Raw genomic sequence first — 15,888 nt, 5'->3', positions numbered from 1 at the left:
TCCAAGGAAGGCTGCCAAAGAGACGCGGTAGTCCCACTCCCTTTTGGGGGCTGGGACGGGGCAGCTTGTGTCCCACTGGAGTTTTGGGACTGTCTGCTGTGCAGGGCTCAAGTCCGCCATATTAATAAAGAGACAGGAAAGGTTGGCACCACCCCCCCACCCCCCATACACACACCGGTGTTTCCCACTGGCCTCCAGGACTCCTCTCAGTGGCCCTTCCCCTGCCTCGCTTGCCCAGCCTTTGTCAGAAGGAAGCCTAGCAGCAAGGGCCTCAGAACAGGCTCAGGACAGGGCTGAATGAGGGGCCGGGGAAGGCCGGCCAATTGTGCAGCTGTGGGTTGTGTTACTACCCACAACACGCACGTGAACATCGGCCTCCACAGGCTTCCTCTGGATCCTGGAAGAAGAAAAGCATGGGCTCAACCGCTTAGGTGCAACAATTTTGTGCCAGGAAGACACTTTTCTTTGTTCAAAGCACTTTGCAGTCTCCTGTTTTGACTCAACAGGACAAACTCGACGACTTAAAATGGATGCAATTCCAACCAGTTTAGATTTTTGTACCCATTGAGAGTCCATGAAACTCAAGTCAAGGAATCTTTTGAAGAAAGACAACAGTTGTACTCCAACAGGACCATCTAGTTTAAGGTCAAACATCAGTAGTCAGCAAGGACTACTTGAACACTGTTAGGCTTTTAAGAATCCTATGGCAGCAGAAAGAAAAAGAGGATAATTGAATTGGAAAAAGAAATAACAGGTTTAAGCAAGACAATGAAAACTTGCTTATGAAAAGAACACAGAACAACAGGAGGCTGGATCAAAGCCACATGCCTGGTGAAGAATCTGGAAGCAAAGAACATATTACCCAAGGGCACATCAGAACACATTTTACCAGCTGCCTTAAGCAGTCTTCCTTTGGAAAATTTCAAGATTCTTGAACAAGATCAACAAGATAAAATGTTTCTAAGTCCCTAAAACAGACCTTCATTTAAGATTAGCTTGCTTAGGACTTGATGCCCATCCTTCATTCTATTCAAAGGTAAAAATATTTAAGGAAATTATGCCAAAGTTGGGTATTTGATAAAGTTTTACTTGAAGTAACATTGTTACTGTATAATTTATGAAGACTTGATTACAAAAAAAGATGGAAACTTTCTATGAAATTTTTATTTGAAAAAGAATGAAAGTGCCTTTCATGAGAATTATAGACTTAGAGATTTTGCCAGGAAATTGTATGCTTGCAAGGTGTTTGTGGTTCTTTTTTTTTTTTTTTTAAAGATTTTATTTATTTATTTGACAGAGAGAGACACACAGCAAGACAGGGAACACAAGCAGGGGGAGTGGGAGAGGGAGAAGCAGGCTTCCCGCCGAGCAGGGAGCCCGATGTGGGGCTCGATCCCAGGACCCTGGGATCATGACCCGAGCCGAAGGCAGATGCTCAACGACTGAGCCACCCAGGCACCCCTGTGGTTCTGTCTTTTAAGACTACTTTTAGGGATGCCTGGGTGGCTCAGTCAGTTAAGTGTCTGCCTTCGGCTCAGGTCATGATCCCGTGGTCCTGGGATCGAGTCCTGCATGGGGCTCCCTGCTCAGTGGGGAGCCTGCTTCTCCCTCTGCCTGCCGCTCTCCCTGCTTGTGCTCTCTCTCTCTCTGACAAATAAATAAAATCTTAAAAAAAAATAAAACTACTTTTAAAGAACTGTTTTTGACAATGGGTTTAATTTCTATTAGAAAACAATTTTTTTTCCCTGTACCTTTTGGGATATTGCATTCTAGATAAGATGCTAAGTAGGAGTTAAGCAACATAAAATATACTTAAAAAAAAAAAGAAAGAAACTGGAAGGTTCTGCCCAATCTACTAGTGGGTGAATGCAAGGGGTCTGTGGCAATGTCTGAAGGGATGGAGCAGTTCAGACCCTGTGAATGTTGAGAACTGACCAGCCAGGCATCCCCAAAACAGGGTCCACATACTGACGAGAAATTGCTGGGTGTGGGATCAAAACTGAGTAAAGAGGAGTAATAGAATCAAAAGAAAAAGAAGGTCCATATAAAAATGGGGTAGGTGAACAGAGCCAGGAAATCTCAGAAGATGAGTTGCCATATTTTTAAATACAACACAAAAGCAACCAAAGAGAGAGCCCTGTGCAGTTAGAAAAGCTACCCTGAACGAGGGCCTCCTTCACAAAGTTCAGGAAAATTGCATTTACTTAAAAATAAACATTAGAAAAATGTTGAGGGTGAAAGACACACAAAATTATTATTAGAACAAAGAGAATAAGGAACATAGTAACGTCTTTATAGGTGGCGAAAGTATGCTAGAAAGAGACACCTACAAAACAAATCAAAACTGTAACCTAGGGGCACCTGGGTGACTCAGTCGGTTAAGCGTCTGCCTTCTGCTCAGATCATGGTCCCAGGGTCCTGGGATCGAGCCCCGCATCGGGCTCCCTGCTCGGCAGGAAGCCTGCTTCTCCCTCTCCCACTCCCCCTGTTCCCTCTCTCACTGTGTCTCTCTCTGTCAAATAATAAAATCTTTAAAAAAAAAATCTGCAACTTATTACTTCAAAATGAGCTAAAAAACATTAAAGAAATGACATCATCATCCACATAAGTGAGAGTCGTAATAATCATAACCTCAGAAGTCACATGACAAATCAGGAAAATGTTAGAAGAAAAGAAAAGATAAAAGTCATTTCAGAAATGAAGACCCAAACTAGAGGGAACACGAGAATAAATAGACATAGTAAAGAATGCCTTACAGATACAGAAAGTAAAAAGGAAGAAAATTGTTAAGACTAAAAAGAAGTGGAGAAAAAAAAGAAGATAAAAGGAATTTGAGAGAAAATGAAAATACCGAAAGAGGCATGGACTATCTTATATGTAGCAATAGGGGTCCCTGAAAAACAAGACCAAAGCCAGGGGAAAGAACAAATACTAGAAATTATGATTTCAGGAAACTTTCCTGAAATAACAACAATAATGAAATATCTGAACCTACATATTGAAAGAACACATGCACACAGTGTACCTGAAAAATTGAGCCTGAATGATGGAAAGCAAGACATTTTGGTAAAATTGCTGCACTTTAAGAAGAAAATAATAAAGCAGAAGACAATTACTTAGGCATGTAGCCAAAAAAAAAAAAGAGGAAATGGCTTATAAGGGAAAGAAAAATGAGGTTATCAGACTTTCTGACAATATGCTTTATATTGGAAGACAATGAAGTAATGTTTTTTAAGGTACCTTAGGAAAGCAAATATAATTCAGGAGTTTTATATCCAGAAAAACTGGCTTTCGTGTACAAAGGGCACAGGTAACTACTATCAGCATGTAAGAACTCAAGGAATGGTATTCCTAGGAGCTCTTCCCGAGGGATTTACTAGATAATAAGCTTCAGATAAGCATAATAACCAGAGATGTTGGTCTGAAGGACTGCGGGTGAGCATTACTGCACAGCTAATATAAGAGTAAGACTGAATGAGGACCAAAAGGCAGATAGCATAGTCTGCAAGGCTTTATGATTTGAAAATATAGATACAATACAATTACACAAGTTCAGGGGACAATGAGGGGAACATATGCAGATTAAAAAATTTTTTTTTATTATTTATTTAAGAGAGAGAGCTTGAAAGAGAGCACGAGCTGGGGGAGGAGGGGAAGGGCAGAGGGAGAGGGAGAAGCAGGCTCCCCGCTGAGCGGGGAGCCAGATGCAGGGTTCCATCCCAGGACTCTGAGATCACGACCTAAGCTGAAGGCAGATGCTTAACGCACTGAGCCACCCAGGTGCCCCATATGCAAATGTTTTTTCCAATCATTTTCAGTAATCATATTTGTGGTAATAGCATTTGTATTGTTTTTCTGAGACTGTTGAGTGGATAATGTGAGATAAAGCAAATGATTAATCATGGGGAATTCTAATCTTATTATCTCCTGCATCCTTAAGAAACCAGGAGACTCAGTTTGGCAGAAAAGAGATACAGATACAAGAGGGAAGAGATTAGGTAAAATGCAGGAGTTCTAAATTTGAGTTGAAAGATCTGTGTCTGTAGTATGTATATTTTCTAGCTCTGTCCACTGAAAAAGCCTAGAAACCATGACCAAACTAGTAGCAGTGAGCATCTCTAGGACACAGATGGTGGTCTTGAAATATTGTTTCCCACCAGAAGGCTTCGGGGCTTCTTGAGAAGTGTCTGATTTCATTTTTTTTTTAAGATTTTATTTATTCATTTGAGAAAGAGAGCAGAGGGAGAGAGAGAGAGCACATGAGTGGGGCGGAGGGGGAGAGAGAGAGGGAGAAGCAGACTCCCTGCTGAGCAGGGAACCCTATGTGGGGCTCAATCCCAGGGCCCCAGGATCATGACCCAAGCTGAAGGCAGACGCTTAACCAACTGAGCCACCCAGGTGCCCCGAGAAACATCTGATTTCAGATTTGAGGCTGGAAACATGCAAGATGTCTGGAATATTTTTCATATTAGATGGCAAAAAGGTTATCCAAGGTCACTAAATTCATGTTAAAGGATTGGGAGGCCAACTTAAAGTTAACTCCCACTGACCAAAGGTGAGTCTGTCTGAACTGCAGTAAGGTTAATAGAAATGGGTTAAAACCCATCACTTATATTTAAATACTTGTGTTCATAATCATACTTACACATTTATAAATATATAAAGTTTATGTGTATATATAATTGGTCAGCTTGGGAAGATGATAGGGAACCAGTTCATTATTTGAAATCTGATAAAGAAAGAGAATGGATCAAGCAAGTATTCTGCTTTTCCTAAAGGGAAAACTATAGGGAAAGTATCTCTTGATAGAGGTATTCCAAATAATAAATGGAAAAGAGGTGATTACATTAGAATAGCATTGTTTGTAACCTCTAACAAATGATTGACTCTAGGCATTGAGTATCAATGGCTGCAAGCATTATAAAAGGAAAAAAGGACATCAGTTACCTCTTGATGTACCACTTGTGGTCTGGCCAAAGGGATCAAACCTGAGTGTGATCAGTCCTCTGGACTCAGTTGCCCATTTGCAGGAAATGCAGGGGACAGGGAGCATGTTGAGCTGCATGACCAGTGAGCAATCAGCAAATCCCAGACAGTGTAAGTTGTTAGAAACAGGGAGGGATGGAGAGCATCCTGTAGTGCCTTAAAACACACGCTGAGGTGTTTAAACAGGCAGGACTAAATTCTGGTCCCTAGAGATGCACATTTGAGGGATAAAACTATAGAGAAAACATAAAGAATGGTTTCCTGTAAAAGTCAGAATGTAATTCCTTTGGGGGGAAGGGGAGAGACTGTGACTGGAAAGGGGCACATGGAAGCTACTTCTGGGGTCACTGGCCAAGTTCTACTTCTTGACCCAGGTGGTGGTTATGAGGATCTTATGATAATATATTTTTTCAAGCTATAAATTTATTTTGTGTGTTTTTCTTTATTTGTTTTATTTTAAAATAAAAAGGCTTATGTTTTAATATACATATCTATGTAGGAAAAAGATAGCATATCCATGGGGGCCCCCTTGGTCACTAAGACCTCCACATTCCAATTCTGCCTGGGAGGACACTGGGTATTGGGTCTAACACGAATTCCCAACTGAATATTCTCTGCTTTTTAGACAGTTAAAGAGATTATTCCAAAGAGCACATAGAAGTCATGAGAGTAAACTATGGGCTTTTATTAGGCAGCCAAGAATGAGCTGAATAATAAAATAAAAATTGGCCCAGAGTAGAGGGCTCCCTGCATTTGACATTTCCACTTTATTCTAACCAGGAGCTCTCTGGGAGAGTCCCAGAAAATGTCATGAGAAATGTATATTTATAATGGTGGCTCAATATTGTTAGGTGAATTTTACCTTAATAACCAATACGCAAAATTTCATGGTAATTGTGATATTTCCACCACAATATATATCTCCATCACAATTAGGATTCTTCCCTTTAAAGGTGAGTTTGGCTTCAAGATTCCTTTAAATAGCAGCTGGGCAGGAGAAGGTAAGCATTTGTTTACAGAACTGTAATTGCTTCACAGTGTGGAGGGAGGTGTGGGCTGTTCAAGGATTGTGCCAGCCCCTGGGCAAACAAGGCATGGTTACACAGAGGGGACCCATGGTTGGGAGGGCCAAGATGTGCATAACAATGCAAAGAATTAGGGAATATCCTGCATTTCCTACTCAGGCCAAACCCCCAACTTTTCTTCTTCATTAGCTTGGATCTTCACACAGTAAGATAGAACTTACACAGAGAAAACCAGGGTGTTCAGAATTTCTGAATCACTATGTTGAGCACATTTTCTCATTATTCAAATTAGTCATAAAGGCTGTTTTTGCTATTTTGGGGTTCTTTAGCATGTGAATTCCCTTCCTATGTTTGGGGACTTCTCTATGGTATGGAATTTGGTGAGAAGAAGAGACTCTCTCTCACCCTAACAGCTGAAAAGTCCAATGACTTATTTTTCCAGTCACCTTTGTGGTTAGGAGGCAGGCACAGGACCTGGGTCCAACAAATCAGAAACACTCACTCCAGACTTTGTGGCCAAGAAACAATGATGGTGGGGAATTCTGGAAGCAGTAGTGGAGGGGTGCAGCGGCATCCTGTTTCTATGGATGGGGTGGCAGACTCATTTGTGTGAACTTCAGTGTCTTGGGTTTAATGGTGGAGAAGCAGGGTTTTCAATGGTCTTGTTCTAGAGTATGGGCTATCCTGCACAGCCTACCTGTATTCCAGCTAATTTTCTGAAGATGATTCTATTCTACAGTCTTCTTGGCAATTCTTTGAGCAACCCAGTCTTTCAACAAAGGTCTTCCCTGCTTAAATCATCGGGAGCCTTTTCTTGCCTTGCCTTGCCTTGCCCTGCCTTTCCTTTCCTTTCCTTTCCTTTCCTTTCCTTTCCTTTCCTTTCCTTCCCTTTCCTTTTCTTTCCTTCCTTCCTTCCTTCCTACCTTCCTTCCTTCCTTCCTTCTTTTTTATAACTGCAATTTAGAAACTTGGCTGATACCAAAGTTTGAGACAATGCCATGATAAGCCACTTGGCATGAAAATGGACAAGACCTCAGAAAAGGTAGATAAACATCTTCATGAGAAAAGAAGAGGAAAATATATATATATTTTTTGGGGGGTTTGAAGAAGGAGTGGAAAGAAGGATGGAAAGAAGAAAGAAGAGAGGGTATGGAGTTGAAACAATATAGGGTGAAGGACCTGTGATTATTCCCTGAGATAGCTTAAGAGCATGTTAAGAATATCAAATGTTCTATGTACAGTTGTTTTAAGTGTTCTAGTGCAGATTACTCCCTCTTCCTTCGCTCCACAAGGTGTCTAGAATAAAGTATACTCTATACTCATCAGTGCTTTGTGTGAGTGGGGTTTTGGGCATGTGGAAAGCAAGGAGAGGGTGAATTTCACAAATGGGTTGTATGAAATCACACGGAGGACCTATGAGAAAAACTAGGAGCCCAGAGTCAGAGGAGCACAAGAGAATTTAAGTCTGGCTGTACTTTATACTTCCACCTGCAATGAATGAGGCCTCCAGTTTTTTCACATACTCACTGAGATGAACTATTGTTGGTTTTTTTGATTAGAGATATTTTAGTAGATATGTAGTGGTATCTCATTGTGGTTTCAATTTGCATTTCCCTAATGACTAATGACATGCAATATCTTTTCATGTGTTTATTAACCATTCTTTGGTCTCTTTGGTATTATGTCTACCCAAGTATTCTGCCCATTTACTCTTTTTTTTTTAAGATTTTATTTATTTATTTGAGAGAGAGAGAGCAAGAGCACGAGGAGGGGGGAAGGGCAGAGGGAGAGGGAGAAGCAGAATTCTTGTTGAGCAGGGAGCCCCACTCGGGGCTTGATCCCAGGACCCCGGGGATCATGACCTGGGTCAAAGGCAGATGCTTAACTGACTGAGCCCCCAGGCTTCCCAGGTCTTTTTTAAAGTAATCTCTACACTCAATATGAGGCTCTAACTCACAACCCCAAGATCAAGAGTCAAATGTTGCACTGAATGAGTCAGCTAGGAGCCCCTCTTCTGCCCATTTAAAAAAAAGAACCATTTGTCTTTTATTTTTTTATGATTTTATTTGTTTATTTGACAGAGAGAGACACAGTGAGAGAGGGAATACAAGCAGGGGCAGAGGGAGAGGGAGAAGCAGGCTACCTGCTGAGCAGGGAGCCCGATGCGGGGCTTGATCCCAGGACTCTGGGATCATGACCTGAGCCGAAGGCAGACGCTTAACTGACTGAGCCACCCAGGCGCCTCAATTTTGAGCTAATTTTTGTGTATCTTATGATGTAAGGGTATAAATTTGTATATTAATATCCTCCTTACTCCACTGAGCTGAGTTGGCACCTTTGTCAAAAATTGACTGACCATCAAGAAAAGAATTTATTTTAGGACTTTTATTTCTGTTCCATTGACCTATATATCTATTCTTAGTGTGGCACAGTACCATACTTCCTTAATTTCTGTAAATGTATACTAAGTTTTGATATTAGGTAGTCCAAATTTGTACATTCACGAAATAATTCTGTTTATTTGACATCTTTTGCATTTCTATATAAATTTAATAACCAGCTTGTCAATTTCCTAAAAAAAGAACCTTGATAACTTTCCTGGGTTTGAGTTGAATCTATAGATCAATTTGGAGAGAATACTAAGTCCTTCAAACGATGAACATGGACTATCTCTCCATTTATTTAGATATTTAAAAATTTTCCTCAGCAATGTTTTCAGTGATCAAGTTTTTTCTTTTTAAGATTTTTTTTTTTTATTTGACAGAGAGAGAGACAGCGAGAGAGGGAACACAAGCAGGGGGAGTGGGAGAGGGAGAAGTAGGCTTCCCGCCAAGCAGAGAGCCCGATTCGGTCTCGATTCCAGGACCCTGGGATCATGACCTGAGCCAAAGGCAGATGCTTAACGACTGAGCCACCCAGGCGCCCCTCAGTGATCAAGTTTTGCATTTCTTTTGTTAAATTTATTTTTTAAGTATTTTACTTTTTTTTAATACCATTGTGAATGAGATTATTTTCCTAATTTTATTTTTGGATTGTTCATCGCTAGCATATAAATATGTAACATTTTGAAAAATTGATTTTGTATCCTGCAGCTTTGCAAAATTTGTTCATTAGTTCTAGTAGTGTTGTGTTTTTTTTGATAGATTTCATAGGTTTTTCTACATATAAGATCATGCTCTAATAGAATAAAAAGTGTTACTCAAACAATGAATCATGGAACACTACATAAAAAACTAATGATGTAATGTATGGTGATTAACATAACAATAAAAAATTTTAAAAATATGAATAAAAAGTGTTACTTTTTCTTTTCCTGTCTGTGTGCTGTTAATTTCCTTTTCTTGCCTTATTACAGTGGTTAGAACCTTCAGTATAATACTGAATAGGAGTAATGAGAGTTAATATCCTTGCTTTTTCCCTGATCTTCAGTGGGAAACATTTAGTCTTTCATGGTTAAGTATTAATGTAAATTGTAGGGTTTTCATAGGTATCTTTTATCCAGTGAGGAAGTCCCCTATATTCTTATTTTGTTGAAAATTTTTTTTATTGTGAATGGATATTAGATTTTGTGAAATGCGTTTTCTGCACCTATTGTGATTATGTGTTTTTTGTTCTTTATTCTTCTAATATTACATATTACATAAATTGATTTTCATATGTTAAACCAATCTTGCATCTCTGGGACAAATCCCACATGGTCATGATGTATAATCTTTTTAATATATTGATTAATTCAGTTTGTTAATATTTAAGACATTTTGCATTTATGTTTATACAGAATATTGAACTGTAGGTCTTCTTTTTTGTGATGTCTTTATTTGTCTTTGGTATTAGGGTAATACCAGTGTTATCTAATGAGTTGGGAAGTGTTCTCCACTCCTCTATTCCCTGGAATGAGTTTAGGGAGGATTGGTATTATTTCCTCTTTAAAAATGTGATAGAATTCAACAGTGAAGCCATCTGGGGCTGAGCTTTTTATATGTGTAAAAAGATTTTTAATTATTAATTCAATTCCTTTACTTGTTAGAGGCCTATTCACATTTTGCATTCCTTTTTGATTCAGTTTTGGTAATCTGTGCCCATTTGCCTAGCCTTAATCTGCAGAATTTTTTGCCATGTGCTGTGCAGCTGCTTATGTTTCTGCTCAGTTTTTTAAAAATTTATTTTTATATGTTAGCTTGTCATCCTACAGCCTTTTTTTCCCACCTAGCTTAGTGGTCATCCAATGACTGGGCGAGTTTGTGCTCAAACACCTCTAGCCAATAGGGCTACCACCTTCTGCAGGTGGATCTATGTGTGGGCTGGGGAGTGCACTTAAAGTCATGCAATTTTCAACTTTGCCATGGTTTTTGCTTTCCACCAGGCACTTGCAGGTCCCTGATGTTTAGACAGCCAGGTCAAGCATGGATGTATGGAGAGCTTATGAAGCCCCCTGTAGTCTCTCATCTCTCATTTCCAGGATCTCCCTGCTAAACTTCCGGCTAGTTCTTGGGTCTGTGGTTCACCTCACCTGGGATCTCAACCTGAGGCTAGGAGAGCTGCAGTTTCCCCATTCGCAGCTGGCTCAGGCTTTGCCTTCCACTCTGCATCAAGTTAGCCCCCTCCAGCAGTGAAGCTGCCAGTTTTTATGGCCAGCAAGAATGCCCTACACTCCTGTTGTTCCTACCTACAGGTCCAGTTTTTTTTTTTTAAGATTTATTTATTTATTTGACAGAGAGAGAGAGAGACAGCGAGAGAGGGAACACAAGCAGGGGGAGTGCAGAGGGAGAAGTAGGCTTCCCCGCTGAGCAGGGAGCCCAATGTGGGGCTCGATCCCAGGACCCTGGGATCATGACCTGAGCCAAAGGCAGACGCTTAAGTACTAAGCCACCCAGGTGCCCCAAGTTCCAGAGTTTTCAAATGTGTTATTTGCCTTTGGCCAATTTCCAGAGACTTGAGATGGTTGTTTTTGACAATTTTTGTCTAGTTTTATAGCTGTTTTTTTGCAAAGAGGATTTGTTGACTTCTTCACTCCTCTACAGCCGGAAGTTCCTTTAGTCTTTTAAAAGGCTGGGTGTGTGACCTGTCAGCTAGGCTTCTCCTTATTTTGAAGGTGCTATTGGACATTTGGAAGCCAGAGGATAAGGCTTTTTTTTTTTAAGTCAGCTAGAAATGATGCCAGGGAAGGTGTGAATTGGGGCACTGGAGAGACTGAGAGGCAGAGAGAGACCAGGAGGTGATGGAAAGAATGAGGAGTGAATGGGACAGGGACACAGAAGTGTAGGCAAGAACTGAATTCATAGTCTATTGGAAAATATGGAATTCAAAACCCTTAAAAGCCTACTTTTCCTACCCTTAATGCCCAACCTAATAGCCACTGTTGCCATTGGTGTTTCTCCCAGGGTCCTCCCTGGTTTGAACCTCCAGTCTTCTGTGGAGTGAGTAGGTGTTAGGGTAGGATGGGAATGTGCTGACTATGCCATGAGGAAGGTAGGGTGGCAGGGAATTTTGTGCCACTGGGAAATGGAAATGGCCTGCATGTCAGCCTCAGCTAAGGGGACTGGAGTTGCTGACTTCAACCTTAGCTCTAACTTTCAAATAAAGATTTGGTCCCAATGCTTTTAAACCAGGGATGGGCAGATTATAGCATGCAAGCCAAACGTAGCTTGTCATCCATTTTTGTAAATAAAGTTTTATTGGTACTTGGCCATACCCATTGTCTCCATACTGCCTATGGCTGCTTTTGCACTACATGCACAGTACTGGGTAATTGTGAGAGACTACATGACATACAAGTGTAACATATTTATTATCTGGCCCTTTGCAGAAAAAAAAACCTTGCCACTCCTATTTTAAATTAAAACTGTAGTAGATAACCTCCTTGAGGCATGACAGTGTGGATAGAGCATCACACATACAATCAGAAGATGGGAGGTGAAGACTGGGCTATGCTACACATCAGCAGTGACACCCAGAGTAAGCATTAGCTGTCTGGGCACAAATCCACTGGAAAATGGGAATCAGATGACTCTTTCTGTCACTAGGGGTTGTTGTTCAAACAAAACAACCGTATGAGAAAGTATGCTGCAAACCATGTAGCACCATACCTATGCTGTTTATTTTGATGTTGACCTTCTAAATCCCCTATTTGGATCCATTCTTCTTGTGGACTGAATGCTACCTTATGTACTTTTCATGAGAAGTGTGTGATATAGCATTTTCTTAGGCACTTTCCTTGATTTGAAGAGGGAGCAGGAGACCATTTCTATTACAGAAGAGAGAAAGATGGGACAAGAGAACTCTGAGAAAACAAACCCCCTTGTGTCATAGGCATGCTGGTCAGCAGCCAAGGAATGGTCTGAAGGCCACTTTTCTTCCCAAGGACGTCCCTGCTGAAGAGGACAAACATTTGAGGCTTAATCTTATGAATTATTTCTTTTCCCTTCAAGAGCCTGAACATGGTAAACCGTATTACACCAGCAAGGGTAATTTCAGTGGTTGACATGAAACTGAATTTTAGGTGAGAGTTTATTAATAATTGTAACCCTGAGTTATAACTCAGAGCCTGGAATTCCCAGCCTCTGTGGCTACAGCAAGAAAATGACTCTTTTAGGCACTTGGCCAAATTAGAGAGAAAGATTAGAATTCTCAGTGTGGATTCCGGCTGCAATGCTGAAGTCATTTGTAATCTGGCAGAACTTCTTAGTGGGGGAGGTTGCCAGTCTCCAGGTTCAGGAGATAAAGGCCACATTTTCTTCTCCACCTTGGTGTCTGCAGGTGAATTACTACAGAATGAGCTGTGATCCCTGCTCACTTTCTGCCTGCCCAAAGAGTTCAAGTCCTGGCGTGTGAATGCACAGGATCCAGGGGAGTGTTGATTGAGTGTAATTGCCTACAATCACATGGCAAGGGAGGACTTCTGAGAGTCTGATGGGGCCAGAGAGGTGAAGACTAAGTGCATCTGAAGAAAAGCAGAATCAGAGTCTGTCCCCAGTGTCAGATGTGTCCTGGGTGACCTGCCTAGAGATGCCATTAACAAAGAGAAGTCAAGGGGTGCTGTCAAAGGAGGGTGTGCTTATTGGTATAACTATTTGTCAAAGTACTACTGGAAATGGAGAAGTCAGGAGACTGGAACTAAATAGCCAGAGGCAGGCATAAGCAGTCAGATCTCCTAATGAGAAGGACTAGGCATCAGGGACAGAGAGATGAGTGAGGTTCATTAGGGAGAGGAAAGCACTAGAAGTGGTTGTGAGTGGGCAAGGCCAGGTTGTTCAGAGCGGGACCTATGAACACTGGGTGTGATTAGCTAGTTCCCTTTTGGTTGAAAACAGAGGCTGGCTCTGGGCAGCTTCAAGAGGGGAAAAGAGGATGGGAGACAGTTCCTGAAGGGAGAACTGGAGCATCATGTAGAATTGAAGGACTGAGATGCTCGCCAAGGATAAACCCCCAAGGATAAACCAGCATGGGGAGTTGGATTATCATGAAGAAACCAGACATTTCCCTCTCTCTGACTCTCACCTCCTACTTCTCTTTATGTCACCTTTATTTTTATTTTTCACTGCCAAATGACATTTTTTGCTAATCAGGCTGTGGCTACTTGCAGGTCCTGAGTTAACACGTCCTCTGTTCTGGCTACCAGAGGAGACTGAGTGAAACCTCCCTTGCAGGACTCTGATTGGCCCAGTTCTGGTCAGGTGACCACTGCTGGACCAGTCACCTGTGGTTAGGGTCCACATTGAAAAGGCACTCAGCTCCTGTGGTTAAAGATGGAGCTTGAGAAGCAGTAGTTCCCTGAAGGAAGAAAGCTTCTAGAAAAGAGAAAAAAATGCTCCAGAGAAAGAACAATAGCTCTCCATGACACCAGGTGTCCTACATGGTGATTTTTCTGTGTCCTGCGAGGATCCAAGTTAATGAGGGCAGATTTTTTAAAAGGCTAAGCAGAAAGGCATAATGTGGTGAGTGTTCCTGCCCTACTCCTAACCATCTCGTTCCCAGCCTCCTCAAAGAACAATCCAGTGGGCAGCAAGGCCATTCAGAGGATGCAGTGAAGAAGGGCCACTCTGGAAACGAAGAACTCTAGAGGTGGTGGCACTGGGCTCCGGCCTGGGAGCAAGGCAGGATGCGGTCAGTCCCACCTCCTCCTGCTCCGTCCATCAAGCGTTCTCTCTAGGAACCGTAAGACTGAGGATGGGGAATTGGGGCCACTGGTCAGAAGGATGCAGGGATGATGGGCTAGGCAACAGCTGGAAGAATGTTTGCAGCTGTGTTCTTTTCTTTTTTTACTTTTCCTTTCTGGAATAGATGTGGGGATGTGCATTTTGCTTCTAGCGTTACCTTGGACTTTGGGGAGTTGAGGGGACCACATGGGGACCAAGGAAAAGACAGCGGAAACCTGGCTGCTGAGAGCTAGTTCTGGTGGCAGGAGGCTTTCTGGGAGTGGGTGAAGGTGGCCCTGTCTAGCCTGGCTCAGCATGGAGGGAAATGGAGTGGGATTTGAGCCATGACCTGCCTAGAAAAGAGAGTATATTTGCCCTGATGTCTCCTGAGTTGTCCTGCAGGGTGGGGATTCCCTACTTTTCCATCACCTTTGCTAATGTGCACTCACTATAGCTGCCTGATTCCTGGACAATGGTGCAAATGAGCAGAGCTGAAGGAATCACGTAGGGACCACTTTGAAATGCGTAGAGAGGACCTCTTGGAGCAGAAGATGCCCTGCCATAACTGTGTGAAATGAATTCCCATTCCCTCCTCTGGTCATCCCCACTTTTCTCTGACTCTCAGAAGACAGAAGCCATTTTATTTTTGTTCTAAAGTATTCTTTTCTCTAGCTCTTCTATCAGATAATTCATAATTTGACTATAACCAAACACATTAACACTATGTAAAGAGAACTCCCTGTATGTCACTCACTCAGCCAGAAAAGGTCTGATTTGATACCTCACTCCCCAAATGCCCCACTCCAGGGATCTACCTGACTCATTTCTACTCATCTTTCATGTCTCAGCTCAAATGTTGCTTCCTCTGGGAAGCCCTCCTGAGACCGTCTTCCTCCCATAATGCACCTGCATTACAGTACATAATCCATTATATTGTAATTGCTAATCTGTGCTGTTGTTTCCCCCATCAGACTGTGAATGCCTGAGGGCAGTGTAGTGGGCTGAATGGTGGCCCCAAAGATATCAGGTCCTAATCCCTGGAACCTGTGAGTCTTACCTTATATGGTAAAGCTTCCTTGCAGATGTGAGTAAATTAAGGATTTTGAGATGAGAAGATGATCCTGGATTATCCCTGTGGGTTCCAAATGCCAGGATAAGTGTCCTTATATGACAGAACCAGGACACAGAGGAGAAGGTTATGTGGGGATGGAGGCAAATATTGGAGTGATGTGGCCGTAAGCCAAGGAATGCTGGCAGCTACCAGAAGCTGGAAGAGGCAAGGAATAAATTCTCCCCTAGAGCCTCTAGAGAGAGTGTGGCTCTGCCAACACCTTGATTTCCACCCACTGAAACTGCTTTCAGACTTCTGGCCTCCATAACTGGGAGCCAAGAAATGTCCATTGTTTTCAGTCATCAAGTTTGTGGTCTTTTGTTACAGCAGTTATAGGACATGAACATATGTAGGGACCATGTCTCTTCATCCCAGTACCTTGCACATACCCCAAACGGACTGGGTGTGCAGTAGTTGTTGAATGAATGAATCCCCTAGAAGGCAACCTTTGAACCTTGTCAAAAGATAAGGCATATCGAGGGGAGGGGAGCTGGGTCAGTTCTTGGTTCTGCCTCTCAGTCATCCCCACTTCCCAACACCCCAGTTGCCCTATCTTTAAGGTAAAGCAATCGTATCTGCCCAATAGTATGGTTTGGTGGGTTAAATGCAATGGTGGCTAGGACAGCGTTTT

The 15,888-nt window shown here is 42.1% G+C and overlaps 1 protein-coding gene and 1 pseudogene across 1 annotated transcript in view; one reads left to right on the top strand and one right to left on the bottom strand.

Moving 5' to 3' along the window:
- The window catches only part of ASIC2 (acid sensing ion channel subunit 2), a 1,151,688-nt gene that overhangs the window by 500,699 nt on the left and 635,101 nt on the right, over positions 1 to 15,888 (bottom strand). The gene's annotated exons all lie outside the window — the stretch shown is intronic.
- LOC116647405 lies at positions 282 to 1,311 on the top strand (annotated as a pseudogene).

The sequence above is a fragment of the Phoca vitulina genome, unplaced genomic scaffold, assembly GCF_004348235.1.
Source record: "Phoca vitulina isolate PV1807 unplaced genomic scaffold, GSC_HSeal_1.0 scaffold40, whole genome shotgun sequence".
NCBI classification, from domain to species: Eukaryota; Metazoa; Chordata; class Mammalia; order Carnivora; family Phocidae; genus Phoca; species Phoca vitulina.
The sequence above is the reverse complement of the archived record's forward strand: the minus strand, read 5'-3'. Positions and strand labels throughout refer to the sequence as shown.